Below are 15,959 nucleotides of genomic sequence, written 5' to 3'. Positions count from 1 at the left end.
TGAAGAATTTGGAAAACAATAGGAGGATACCGATATTCTAAATAGGAATGTGGAAGTAGGCAACAGATCTTGATTTAAGGAAAATGATTAATTCCATTTGATACATATTGTGTTTGACACATTGGTTTAATATCCAAGTTTTGTCAAATAGACAGTTGGTAATATGATACTATGATTGTTTAGTAGTTCTACAATTTTACAAATGCTAAGTGGAGATATAAAGATGAGAACAATACAGACCTCAAAGAATATTCATTCTGTTAGATCTACTAGGTCATTATGACTTATACAGAAATTAACAAAAACAAGGTATATCAAAAGTCTAAAATAAAAATTATGCTTACATTAAATCACTGTCTTTTTTTGTTTTGCTTAACCAACTGGACCTAAAATTCTTCCATTTGAATTTTGTTTTTACATAGCAGTCATTTAAGTTTTTAATATCAGATATGTTGTCTTTTTATGAATAGAAGTTATTATCTTTAAAATTAATAAGGAAGTGTTATTTTTTCTAGTTATTCATATTTAAAATCAGACATATCTCCATAAATATTTGTAACATAAATATATGAGAAACATATGTGTATTATATATATATAATGTATATACTTATAGATTGCATTATATGTATATTTAGACTGTTATTGATTATTCTCTAATATGAATTAATCTCAATTGCTCCTTATACTTGGGTTGTTCTGATTCAAATAGGTAGTCCTTAGTTGTCAACATTTCTGTGAAAATATGATTATCATATCCAGACAAAGAATTCTTCATGAATGATGTTGCTAGAGAAAAGAAAATCTTGCTGGAACTGAATCTTATACTTATTTACAATCTGCCTGCTAAATTTACACAGCTAGAAGGGACTTTAGTCCTACCCCTGTTATTTTTTAATCATAGTTAGATATGACATAACATGTTAAAGATAATGCATGTAGTAGCATTTCAAAAACTGTAAAGCATTATACAAATGTAAGGTATTATTATTAATAATGATATTATTATTGCACTGTGCTTATTTCAGTTTTTTTTTTTTTAATGTGATGGCCCCCAGCTAGCTAGTAGTTGATTGAAACTTCCAGGAAAAAAATAACTTTTTCTTTAGATGTAGCCCTTAGAAGCAAGAAAATCTCCTTCTTTTAGGTTTAAAATAAACATTAATCAGGGAAATTGAAAATAATAGAAGAGAAAAAATATCCTGATCATAATAATATCTGAATATTGGTTTGAGGTTGACATAAATAACTATAGCTTGAAGGGATTGATTCATTCAAAGACTCAGTCTTTCTACATTTTCCCCTCTTTTCTTTTCCTCCCACACAGGCATATATGTCTGTGATCTTACATGAATGACTTAAATTTTCAGAGAGAAAAAAATCATATAGAGATTTTTGTCTTTATGACAATCACATTTGTTCTATAAAATACCTTTGATAGTAATGCCAAATTTTCTGTTAAAAAGACATCTTGTTTCACTTCCTCAAATAATCAACAGCAGCAGTAGCATCATAATGAGACATAAAATAAAAGAATTGATATGAACACAGAAGACTCAATTTCAGACCCCAACTTCCCGATTTATTACCTGTGACTTTGGGCATGTAATTTCACCTCTCCGAACATCATCCCTTCACTTTCATATAGCAGCCTCAAATTGAAATAAATACTCTGGAGGGCAATTATTGCAGATTTTGTGAATCCACCCTTTTAATCTCTTATTTAAATGGATTTACTTTCTTTTTACATATAGCTTTTTATTGACAGAATATGTGCATGGGTAATTTTTAAACCTTGTCCCTTGCACTCACTTATGTTCCATTTTTTTCCTTTCCCTGATGTTAGGTTCTTACTAAGTGCTAATGAGATAATGAGATGATAAGTTCTTACTAAGTGCTAAGTTGGTACTTGATAATTCCCTAGTTGTGGCCTTTACTGGGAGTTTTACTTCTGTGACCTCCTGGGGAGGAGCTTGCATGCTTAGGAGGAGCAAGTTCATTGGTTGAAGTAATTTCCCCCAGAAACCCTTGCGTTATCCCATGCCCATTCTCTGTGAGGATAAAAAAGGGCAGCACTTGAGAGATGGAGAGAGTCTTATCTGGGCCAGATTTAAGGCGGCTTTCTGGAGGAAGAAGTCTCTCCTCTAGATCAGAGAGCTCTAGGCAGTTTCTGGAGACAATAGTGCCTTACACCCTCCCTCCACCTCCTTTCCTAGATGGCAGGAAGTCTCATACATATGAAACATGTTAAAATATATGTCAGATATACTACATGTGTGAAGATCTGTACAGTTGTCTAGTTGCACCCAAAAAAAAAAAATTGGATTAAGAAGGTAAAAATAACCTGGGAAGAAAAACAAAAATACAAGTAGTCCTCTGTTAGGATTCTTACAGGGTGCTAATTCATTGAAATTGATAGAAAAAATAATTATCTAATTTAGCACAATTCAGTATGATTAATTTGATCCTACAAGGAGATGTTATGGGCCAGAACTTGAAACAAAGACTAAGTGGAATTGAGGAGACAATGGTTAAATCTATTTTAGCATTGATTTAATCCTACAACAAATAATGGTTTCCTAGTGATGTAATAATTTGTGTGCAGCTTATAAGCAAGAAGCTCTCAGGGTCATAGAAGACTTCAGGAGAACTTTGGGTGACTCAGAGTTCAGATTCCATTCCAACTTCCACCTTTGTGCTGGCTGGAGACATTGGGAGGACAAGAGGCTGCAGGTGTCTAGAGAGATTTGGAGGGAGCTCTTGGAGCCAAGGAGAGAGATAGGCCTCTATTAAAGCTAACCAGGCCCAGGAAAAGATTCAGGACTTTGAAGGACACAATAAATGATCTGGATTTTAACTCCTGGACGCATTTGGAATTATTGAACTTTACTGAAATGAAGGCTGCCTCCAGAAGCTCCCAAAGAAATCTGCTCTCAGAGAACAATTACAATATAGAGGGAAAAAAGCATTAGAGTACTCCTTCATTTCTCAGTGTTCCTTTTCTGGGTATACCTGATTCTGCCCATCATTGATCAATTGGAACTGAATTGAATCTTGTCTTTGTCGAGATATTCAATTCCATGGGAATACATTTTCATATAGCATTGTTGTTGAAGTGTATAATGATCTCCGGGTTCTGCTCATTAAACTTAGCATCAGTTCATGTAAGTCTCTCCAAGCCTCCCAGTATTCATCCTGCTGATCATTTATTACAGAACAATAATATTTCATAACATTCATATACTACAATTTACCCAACTATTCTCCAATTGATGTGCCTCCATTCAATTTTCAGTTTCTAACCACTACAAAAAGGACTGCCACAAACATTTTGGCACATAGAGTTCCCTTTTGCTTCGTAATATCTCTTTGAGATATGAGTCCAGTAGTAACAATGCTGGATCAAAGGGTATGCACAATTTGATAACTTTTTGAGCATAGTTCCAAATTGCTCCCCAGAATGGTTGGATCCATTCATAACAAAACCAACAATGTATCGGTGTCCCAGTTTTCCTGTATCCCCTCCAACATTTGTTACTATCTTTTCCTGTCATCTTAGCCAATCTGACAGGTATGTAGTGTTATCTCAGAGTTGTCTTAATTTGCATTTCTCTGATCAGTAGTGATTTGGAACAACCTTTCATATTAGCAGAAATAATTTCAATTATATCATCTGAAAAATGTCTCTTCATATTAATTGACCATTTATAGATTGTAGAATGGCCTGATTTCTCATAAATTAGAGTCAATTCTCTATATATTTTGGAAATGAGGCCTTTATCAAAACTTTTAACTGTAAAAATATGTTCCCATTTTATAATTTCCCATCTAATCTTGTTTGCATTTGTTTTGTTTGTACAAAAGCTTTTCAATTTGATATAATCAAAATTTTCTCTTTTGTGATCAATAATGATCCCTAGTTCTTCTTTGGTCACAAATTCCTTCCTCCTCCACCAGTCTTAGAGGTAAACTAACTTATGTTTATATAATTTATTTATAATCTCATTCGTTATGCCTAATCATGGCCCCATTTTGATCTTATCTTGGCATACTGTGTTATTGAGTCCATGCATAATTTCTTCCATACTAATTTCCAGTTTCCCCAACAGTTTTTTTGTCAAATAATGAACACTTATCCCAAGAGTTAGGATCTTTGGGTTTGTCAAACACTAGATTATTAAAGTTATTGATTATTTTGTCCTGTGAACCTAACGTATTCCATTGATCAACTAGTCTATTTTTAGACAATAACAAATGGTTTTGGTGACTATTGCTTTATGATATAATGTTGGATCTACGAGCTGTCGTCTCTAGAAGCTGCTGGATCACTCTCTGAGAAGAGATCTGCTGTGTCTTCTACTCAAATCTCTCCGACAGATTCTTCTTCCTGTAACGAACCGTTGTCTCCAGGTAGTTGCTGTTAACTCTTGTCCAGAGAAGTGACTTCCCTTCCTGCAGAGAGCCCCGTCAAGCCTGATGCAATGCAGAGTCTTTTTCTTGAATCCTTGCTCTGAATCTCCTCCAGCTCTTATCCTTCTCCAGGCCGATCTGCTCTCTGGGCCCAGTGCTGTCTCTTTTATCCTCCCAGAGAATGGGCATGGGATAATGCAAGGGCTTCTGGGAAGAACCACCTCAGCCAATGAGCCTGCTCCTTCCATCAAGTCAACCTGAGTTCTCACCTTGTAATTGTCCAACCTGAATTCTCACCTTGTCACTATCCAGACAACCCGAGTTCTCACTTAGTAATCCTAACAAAGTACATCTAGGCTGCTTTAATTTTATTTTTTTTTTCATTAGTTCCCTTGAAATCTTGATCTTTTGTTCTTCTATATGAATGTTGTTGCTATTTTTTTCTTGGTCATTAAAATAGTTTCTTAGCAGTCTGATTGGTATAGAACTAAATAAATAGATTACTTTAGTATAGTCATCTTTATTATATTCGCTCAACCTATTCAAGGGTACTTAATATTTTTCCAGTTGTTTAAATGTGACTTTATTTTGTGGAAAATGTTTTGTAATTTTGCTCATATAATTCCTGAATTTCCTTTGGCAGATAGATTCCCAAATATTTTATGCTATCAACAGTTATTTTGAATGGAATTTCCCTTTGTATCTTTTGCTGTTGGATTTTGTTAGTGATATATAAAAATGCTGATGATTTATGTGGATTTATTTTATATCCTGCAAGTTTGCTAAAGTGTGGATTATTTCTACTAGCTTTTTAGTAGAATCTCTGAGGTTCTCTAAGTATACCATCATATCATCTGCAAAGAGTGATAATTTGGTTCCCTCATTACCTACTCTAATTCCTTTAATCTCTTTCTCAACTCTTATTATGAAAGCTAGCATTTCTAAAACAATATTGAATAGTAATGGTGTTAGTGGGCAGCTTTGTTTTACTCCTGATCTTACTGAGAATGGTTCCAGTTTATCTCCATTACATGATTTTAGATTCTTACTAAGTTCTAATGAGATAATGAGATATTAGGTTCTTACTAGATGCTAAGTTGGTACTTAACAATTCTCTAGTTCCAGCCTTAGGGGGGAGTTTTACCCCTTTGAACTTTTGGGGAGGAGCTTGCATGCTTAGGAGGAGCAAGTTCATTGGTTGAAGTATTTTTCCCAGAAGCCCCTGAGTTATTCCACATCCATTCTTTGGGAGGATAAAGGAGGCAACATTGATTAAGGGAGAGGAGTCTCTACTCTAGGTCAGTGTTGGCAGCCAAGAGATTGAGTTGAGACAACAGATCTCCTCCCAGAGAGCAATCGGCAGTTTCTGGAGACAACAGAACTTTACACCATACTTAAGAGAATCAACATAAAAATTAATTGAAACAACTATTTTAGGAGAGTTACAGGATATATGAAGTATAGCAGCAAGATATAGAGAAGTTCAATTTAAAATGACTTTAGACAATGTAAACTACTCAGAAGTCTACTTGTTAAGACAAACTCAGAAACTATATGAATACAATTAACGGCACTTTTCACAGAATACATCTAAATTACTAGATATGCTACTTGCTAATTTTGACAATTCTTGCTAAATTAATTTGCTTAGTGCCATATCATTCAAAATACAAATGTGTGTATGAATGTATGGAGAGAGACAAAGACTGAGGATAATTAAATTTGTTTGGAAAAGCAAAAGATCAAAAACATAAAGAGAATTAATGAAAAATATATGAGAAAGCAACCTAGTAAAACCATATTTCAAACTACAACTATCCCTTCTGCATCACAGAGATTTTGGGCAGAGTGCCCCTCTGACCTGGAAAATCAATAAAAAAATTCAACCTTCCCTTTATACCAGAGAAGTCTGAATTATATTAAAATATAAAATATTTAATTTTATTCAATACTATATATATAGTATTAAAACACCCATTAGTGTGTTTCTAAAGGTTTTCTATCTCATCTGCTAGCCTTTGTTTTCTGCAGTTTCTACAAAACTTATCAAAAATTCCCATTTAATTTATGCCGACCCATGATGCATTGAAACCATAATAGGAAAAGTCATAATGTGAAAGGGATAACTGGATATTACAAAGTTGTAATCATGAAAACAATCTGGAATTGACTAGGAAATAAATTGGTGGTTTAGTGATTATAAATTAAGAATATAATACACCATGGTAAATGACCACAATAATCCATTTTTCATAAACCCAAAAAGCCAAGCTTTTGAGATAACAATTCATTATTTGATTAAAAATTGCTGTGAAAACCAGAAGACACTTTGACAGAAACTAGGCATAGACCAACATCTCATGTTGTATACAAGGATAAGGTCAAAATGAATAATTTATAAAGGGTCATATCATAAGCAAATTAAAGAAGTATGGGAAATTTGACCAGTCTGATCTATCAAGAAAAGAAATTGTGACCAAACAAGAGACAGAGAGAATCATGGGGGATAAAATGGATGATTATTATTGCATTAAATTAAAAAAGTGTTTGCAGAAACAAAATTAATGCAACTAAGATTAGAAACAAAAAAATAATGGGGGAGGGGTTATTGCAAGTTTCCCTGACAAAAATTTCATTTTTCAAATATGTAAACAATTTATTTAAATTTATAAAAATATGAGTCGTTCCTCAATTGATAATCAAAGATTATAAACAAGCACTTTTCTTTAAGCTTCTTATTAAAAAAAAATAACATATCCATTTGAAGGATTGGTAGACACAGGTGCAGATTGTACAGTTATTAGAGGTGCCAATTGGCCCAGTCACTGGCCAAAGATTAAGGCAGATACCTACATGTCTGGGGCAGGAGGATCAATAGCAGCAGAAGTTAGTGCTCAGGGTCAAGGGATTGTCTTTAGCTAATATCTGACCCATTTCAGCTATAAGAGATTGCTGGTTTAGCCCTTAACAAGTTAAGTTCTTTATGTGTCTATTAATACACTCACTTAATCTTTAACAAAGTTTCCTTGTTACTCACTTTCTGTGTCAGAAAGTCTTTTTCACTGGAATCTGGATCGGAGGTTTTGCCACTGGAATCAGGATTGTGTCTGTCCCTGTTTGGGCACCAAATTGTGATGGTCCAGTCTAGCTCCTCTGAAGGGCTCAGAATAAGTCCTTAAATGCGAAGGTCTGGGTTAGCTCCTCTGAAGGGCTCAGAATAAGTCCTTGTCAGAATAAGCAAAAGTCCTTGCCCCATGTTGTGGAAGCCAATATGAAAAGTTCTGTTGTCTCCAGAAACTGCCGATTGCTCTCTGTTAGGAGATCTACTGTCTCAACTCAATCTCTTGGCTGCCAACTCTGACCTAGAGTAGAGACTCCTCTCCCTTGCTCAATGTTGCTTCCTTTATCCTCCCAAAGAATGGTCGTGGAATAATACAGGGGCTTCTGGGAAAAAAATACTTCGACCAATGAACTTGCTCCTTCTAAGCATGCAAGCTCCTCCCCAGAAGTTCAAAGGGGTAAAATTCCCCCCAAAGGCTGGAACTAGAGAATTGTTAAGTACCAACTTAGCATCTAGTAAGAACCTAATATCTCATTATCTCATTAGAACTTAGTAAGAACCTAACAACATGATGCTTACTGATGGTTTTAAATAAATGCTCCAGACTATTTTAATGAAAAGTCCATTTATTTCTATACTCTCTAGAGGTTTTTATATGGAATGGATGTTGGATTTTATAAAATACTTTTTCTGCATCTATTGGAATGATCATATGTTTTTTGTTAATTTGGTTATTGATATAGTCAATTATGCTAATAGTTTTCCTAATATTGAACCAGCCCTACATTCCTGGTATAAATCCTACTTGGTCATGGTGTATTATCATTGGGATGATTTTCTGTAATCTTTTTTGCTAATATTTTATTTAAGATTTTTGCATCAATATTCATTAGGGAGATTGGGCTATAATTTTCTTTCTCTGCTTTCAACCTACCTGGTTTAGGTATGAGTAGCATATCTGTGCCATAAAAGGAATTTGGTAGGACTCCTTCAATCCTTATTTTTTCAAATAGTTTATATAGCATTAGAGTTAATTGTTCTTTAAATGTTTGGTAGAATTCACATGTAAATCCACTTAGTCCTGGTGATTTTTTTCTTAGGGAATTGATTAATAGCTTGTTCTATTTATTTTTCTAAAATGTGACTGTTTAACCACTTTATTTTTCCAGTATTCTATTTACCTCTTTACCTCCTTTCTTATTTATTTTCTATTTTGATTTATCTAATTCTGAGAGTGAAAGATTCAGATTGGCCACGATTATAGTTTTGCTGTCTATTTCTTCTTGCAGCTGTCATCTTCTCCTTTAAGAATTTAGATGCTACACCACTTGATGCATATATATTTAATGATAAGATAATGCTTCATTATCTATGCTACCCTTTAACAAGATACAATGCCCTTCCTCATCTCTTTTAATTAGATCAGTTTTTGCTTTTGCTTGATATGAGATCAGGATTTTGACTTCAGACTTTTTTGACTTCACCTGAAGCATAGTAGATTCTGCTCCAGCCTATTACCTTACTCTGTATATATTGCCTTTCTCTGATGTTTTTTTCCATTAAGAACATATTGTAGGATTCTGGATTTTAATCCAGTCTGCTATCAGCTTCTACTTTATGGGGGAGTTTACCCTATTCATACTTATGGTTAAAATTAAAAATTCTTTATTTCTTGCCATCTTGTTAACCCCTGATTATGCTTTTCTCCTTTCCATTCCCCTTACCTTTCCTTTCCCAATATATTTTTTAATATTTAAAATTAATTTTTATAATTATAACATTTTCTTTGACAGTACATATTCATAGGTAATTTTTTTTTTTACAACATTATCCATTGTACTCCCTTCTGTTCCAAATTTTTCCCCTCCTTCCCTCCACCCCCTCCCCTAGATGGCAGGCATTCCCATACATATTAAATATTTTATAGTATATCCTAGGTACAATATATATGTGCAGAACCGAATTTTGTTGTTGTTGTTGTTGCAAAGGAAGAATTGTATTCGGAAGCTAAAAATTATCTGGGAAGAAAAACAAAACAAAACAAAACAAAACAAAACAGTGCTCACAGTTTATACTCATTTCCCAGTGTTCCTTTTCTGGATGTAGCTGATTCTGTCCATCATTGATCAATTGGAATTGGGTTAGCTCTTCTCTATGTTGAAGATATCCACTTCCATCAGAATACATCCTCATACAGTATCATTGTTGAAGTGTATAATGATCTTCTGGTTCTGCTCGTTTCACTTAGCATCAGTTGATGTAAGTCTCTCCAAGCCTCTCTGTAGTCCTCCTGTTGGTCATTTCTCACAGAATAATAGTATTCCATAACATTCATATACCATAATTTACCCAACCATTCTCCAATTGATGGACATGCATTCATTTTCCGGTTTCTAGCCACTATGAAAAGGGCTGCCACAAACATTTTGGCACATACAGGTCCCTTTCAGTTCTTTAGTATTTCCTTGGGATATAAGCCCAGGAGTAGCACTGCTGGGTCAAAGGGTATGCACATTTTGATAACTTTTTGTGCATAATTCCAGATTGCTCTCCAGAATGGTTGGATTCTTTCACAACTCTACCAACAATGTATTAGTGTCCCAGTTTTCCCACATCCCCTCCAACATTCATTATTTGCTCCTGTCATCTTAGCCAATCTGACAGGTGTGTAGTGGTATCTCAGAGTTGTCTTAATTTGCATTTCTCTGATCAATAGTGATTTGGAACACTCTTTCATATCAGTGGAAATAGTTTCAATTTCATCATCTGAAAATTGTCTGTTCATATCCTTTGACCATTTAACAATTGGAGAATGGCTTGTTTTCTTATAAAATAAAGTCAATTCTCTGTATATTTTGGAGATGAAGCCTTTATCAGAACCTTTAACTGTAAAAATGTTTTCCCAATTTGTTACTTCCCTTCTAATCTTGTTTGCATTAGTTTTGTTTGTGCAGAAACTTTTTAATTTGGTGTAATCAAAATTTTCTATTTTGTGATCAATAATGGTATCTAGTTCTCCTTTGGACACAAACTCCTTCCTCCTCCGCAAGTCTGAGAGGTAGACTATGCCATGTTCCTCCAATTTATTTATGGTTTCGTTCTTTATGCCTAAACTTTGGACCCATTTTGATCTTATCTCACTATGTGGTGTTAAATGTGGGTCCATGCCTATTCTTTGCCATACTAATTTCCAGTTTTCCCAGCAGTTTTTGTCAAATAATGAATTCTTATTCCCAAAGTTGGGATGTTTGGGTTTGTCAAACACTAGATTGCTATTTTTATTCACTATCTTGCCCTGTGAACCTCACCTATTCCACTGATCAACTAGTCTATTTCTTAGCCAATACAAAATGGTTTTGGTGACTGTTGCTTTATAATATAGTTATAGATCAGGTACAGCTAGACTACCTTCATCTTGATTAGTCATCTTGAATATATTCCTTTATCTTGATTGTCATCTTGATTATATTCCTTCAACTTGATTGTCCTCTTGATTATATTCGCTTGGCATATCTAAGAGCACTTAATGTCTTTCCAATTATTTAAATCTGACTTTATTTTTGTAGCAAGTGTTTTGTAGTTTTGCTCATATAATTCCTGACTTTCCTTTGGTAGATATATTCCCAAATATTTTATACTATCAACTCTGAGGCTTGTCATGAAGTAAATTCTGAGAGAAAATGCAGAGCTCAAGCAGCTGTCTGCCTCCAGGCCGCCATCTTGGCCGGCAGTCTCCCTTCCCAATATTAAACTTATGAGCACCACTTTCCTCTCCCAGCCCTTCTTTTTTAGGATCCATTTTTTGGATCCTTTTTTGTGGTACAATTTCTTTTCTATCTCTAGTTTCTTTTTTTTATATTATAATTGTAAAACCAAAATATACATGTGTTCTTTATGTACATTCATAAAAGAAATATTGTTCCCAAGATTTATTTTTACCTTTGAATGTTTCTCTTGAGTCATATATTTGGAAATCAAACTTTTTGTTTGTTCATCAAAAATAGAAATTGAAAGTTCATCTTCTTCTTGGAAAAAAATGCTCATTTTGGCTGGTTAAGTTATTCTTGGCTGAATACCAAGTTCCTTAGCTTTTTGGAATATCAGATTGCAGGCCCTTCTATCCTTTAATGTGCATGCTGCTGCTAATTCCTGAGTAATCCTTATTGTGGCTCCTCTATATTTGAATTGTTTTTTTTTTTTTTTTTGGTTTTGTTTTGTTTTGTTTTGTTTTTCCTAACTGCTTGTAGTATTTTTAACTTGGTCTGATAGTTCTGAAATTTAGCCACTATATTTCTAGGAGTTTGGGTTTTGGGGTCTCTTTCAGTAAGTGATTAATGAATGCATTCAACGTCTTTTTAACTTCTGTTTCTATAACATCTGGACAGTTCTTTTCGATGATTTCCTGGAAAATAGTGTCTAGTCTTTTTTTTATTTTTCATCATAATTTTCAGTTAGTCCAATAATTCTCAGATTATCTCTCCTAGATCTATTTTCTAGGTCTGTTGTTTTCCCAAGTAGGTATTTAACATTTTTTTTTGGTTTAGCTTGACTGATTCTTGGTGTCTTCTTGAGTCATTCATTTCCATTTGCTCAATTCTGATTTTTAATGAATTTTTTCTTCATTTACTTTTATATTTCTTTTTCTAAGTTTCCAATTGAGTTTTTAAGTGAGTTTTTTTGTTCTATGGATTTTTTCCATTTCCCAAATTTTATCTTTTAGAGAGCTATTTTCTTTTTCCAGTTCATTAATTTTTTTCAATGATTTGTTTTCTTTATCCACTCTATCTTCAAAGGAGTGGGGTGACTTATACAGACCCTTTTGCCAAACTTCCCTTTCCTTTTCCTATTTTTCTTCTACCTCTCTTGTAAGAGCCTTTTAAAATTTTCTTCTATGAGAGTCTTTTGTGATGGGGACCAGATCATATACCCTTTTGGGGTTTCATCAGTAGACAATCTGTTTTTAGTCTCCTCAGGGTTTGAAGTCTGCTCTCTATCTGTCTAGAAGCTATCTATAGCTAGAGTACACTTTAATTTTTTTGCTTATTTTGACAAAAAAGAATCAAGGAAAATAAACAAACAAAAAAAGCAAATGCAGTCTACTTTTGGGCCAGTGTGGTGTTACCAGGATTCCTTTATAGACTACAAAAAGTAGCAGTGAGTTACAGCAATGGCTTCCTCTGAGCTCTGAGACTGAGAGTGCGCTGAGTCACTATGTGTAGGTATGGCAAGGTTCAGAGACACTCTAGCTTTTCAGGGTTACAGTATTTATCCCTGCTAATCTCCTGGCTTGCTGCCAGTCCAAAGAAGTTCATACTGAGTAAAGTTCTCCCTATAAGTGTTCTTAGTTTTACCGAATCCAAGGGGGACTACACCCTGCCCCTTCTAATCTGCTCAGTGTTAACTGCCTTTCATGCTCTTGCTTTCTGCTTGCAGTCTGCACTACATCTAATTGTCCAGCCCAGGAGCAAAAAGAGACTTTTTCTGGTGATATTTGAAGATATCTTCTGTTGGGAAAGTATTTTTTTTTCCAGTCAAACACTAATTCCAAGGCTGTATCATGAAAAAAAAAAGTATTCTGAGGGCAAGAAAGAGCTTAGATAAATGAGTCCATCCTTTCCACCATATTGGCTGGAAGTCCAAATGCATTTACTTTCAATTATTTGATATCATTGGTTTAAGACAGATTTGTTTACATAAATGGCATTAATGAACATTATAGGGGTGGCAGTTTTCTCCAGTAATCCCAGGATACAAATACAGACTCAAAAATAGAATAATAGGAAGACAATTATATAAAGAGCATATGTGGCCAACATATATTTGGCATTACAGGTAATTTATGCCATGTTTTTTTTTTTTTCTAAATGGTATCTTGATTCTCATTTTGGATAGAATAAAATCAAAAACTCAACTGGAAGGATTAGTTTTCTGGGTTCCTGAACTGAAAACTCTATAATTTAATTATATTCCACAAGTGGATTCTACAGGCCTTTTCTCTGTTAGAGAAAAAAGGTTGTAACATAAAAGAAAAATTTCTTCTAACATTCTCACTCTACCCTGGGAAAGAGGCAAAGGAAAAGATTAAGACTGATTCTTTTTCAAGAGTTAGCTTTTTCTTCAAAAGTATTTCTCTTTCAGCTTCCAGAACTAATATTCTTCTCATAATTGTCTTATTTTTGTTGAAGCAACCCAATCTTCCTGATGTTATAGTTGATTTATTGCTTAAAATAATATAAAGTATTAAAGATGAGGAAACTCTTTTTAATACTTCATTAACCTCTTAAAATATTAAATATTATTATGGATCAACATTTTTTTAATCTTTGAACATATTGCAAAGTATATGAGCTGTTCAAATTTTCAAACTATATACTATGAATACAACTAATGTAAGTCTTGAATAGACAAAAACATAAGATGACTTTGTTACTTTTACCTGCCTTTTATATACTTTAATTTAATCAAGTGAGTCAAGAGTATTAAATTGATCAGGAGTGCTATGATCAACACCCTGCTACATGTAAAATAATGGTATTTTACTAGATGATCTCTAAAGTCTCTAGTACTTGTAACTATGAAACAAGCTATTTCAAGATATTATCATAAAGCACATGTTCTATCAGATCTTGCAATATTTCAAAGTCCTTAGGGTTATATCAAGAAATAGCTCATAGCTCCATCAACCAAGGAGACCCATACATTATTATATAAAATATAACCAAAGATCAGCCCCAAAATGTTTATTATTTTTCAAAATAATTCAATCTCTTATCCATCTAGAAAGCATGATATAGTTGTCATCTTGAAATTTCCACAATAAAGTATTCAAATATTGAAATAATTTTAATATTATTTATATTGCCCTCCTGATGTGTTTATAGAATGTAATTTTGCTGGATTAAATAATAATTAATAAAATGTTTGTCTATGAATATATAAAAAGTAAGTCAACTAACAAGCATTTATTAACTACTTTACTATATGTCCTGAGACATTATATTAAGTGCTTATAAATTAATAATAATTATAACAACACCAACAACTGCATAATTTTCAATGTTTTTCAAATAATTTTATATGTCATTTTATTTGATGAATGCAGTAACCCTATGTGTTAGATAATGTTATTATTCCAATTTTACCTATATGAAAATAGGGAGATTATGTGATCTGCTCATGATCAAATAAGTAATAAATAAATGAGAAAGGACTTGAACCCAAGTTATCCTGATTCAAAGTCCAGCATTCTATTCCATCCAATTATATTCTATGCCAACTAGTTCCAGAAAAAAAAAAAAAAAAAAAGATAAAAACACAGTTTCTGTAATCAGCACAATTCATGTTCAGATTAAAAACTAAATGAGAGAATTGCTAGAGTTGGAACTTGAAATTTAGAAAGACCTGATTTCAAATCCTATCATATTTGTATGAATTAAGGATGTTAATTATATAATTATTTTTACTATGTACATGTATATATAAATGCTGATTTTATATTGCTATTGTACTGAATTTATTTCACTAATTAAGCACTTTGATTTCGTTGTTGTCAGTATTTCAGAACCTCAATCACATCACACCTTAGTAGATGGGTGTGAGATAAAATTTCTCTCAAAAAAAAAATCATCTGTTGATGAAATATTTGGTCATGTTTTTAATTTACTTAATTGTGTGGTTCCAACAGAAATATAAATCCTCTAGTTTATGTAACCCTGGGCAAGATACTTGATCACATTTTCTACCTTGTGAGGAGAAAATTATTTATGTATACATATATATTATGCATATTATAAAACATACACATATATAATACTCTTTTCAAATATTTTAGCGTTATAGAAATATCTATGTTCATTCAAGATAAATATGGAGTGGAAAATAATCTCAGGGAGTAGATTTAAGTAAGATAGAATTCTTTTTTAAATGAACAAACATTTTCCAAAATGACATTAGTAGTTAGGAGGTTGTGCTTAATTATATGGCTCTGGGAATTATGTCTAATTATGTCAGTGGTTTAAGACCCAATGCCATGGATCAATTAAGTCTGGAGGAAGGTTTGATTGTGACAGAATCATTGCATTTTTCTTAAGCAATGCCTGGTAAATTTCTACATGTGAAATTGTCATGAATTCCAATTATATTTCTGGTAAATATGATTACTACACTTGATTTAAAAATGGAAGATTTTATTAAAAATAACTGGACATGGCAGAAATTCATATATCTTTCTATTTGTTTAATTTAAATAAACATGGCTTAACTGTAGAAGTATAAAAAAACAGAACGTAGACAATATCCCAAAATTGGATTTTGGCCAAAACCTACCAAACTGGAAAAATGTCCATTTTCTCATCTAGCAGAGGCAGAAGAGTATCCTCAGAAAGTCTTGATGTAATAGACTTCAAGTTGAAGAAAAGAAATTCTGATAAAAGCCTCATTTTAAAAATATATAGAGAATTGGTTCAAATTTATAAGAATACAAGCCATTC

This window comes from Sminthopsis crassicaudata, chromosome 2, assembly GCF_048593235.1.
Source record: "Sminthopsis crassicaudata isolate SCR6 chromosome 2, ASM4859323v1, whole genome shotgun sequence".
In the NCBI taxonomy this organism is placed as follows: domain Eukaryota; kingdom Metazoa; phylum Chordata; class Mammalia; order Dasyuromorphia; family Dasyuridae; genus Sminthopsis; species Sminthopsis crassicaudata.
This window is presented reverse-complemented; position numbering follows the sequence as displayed.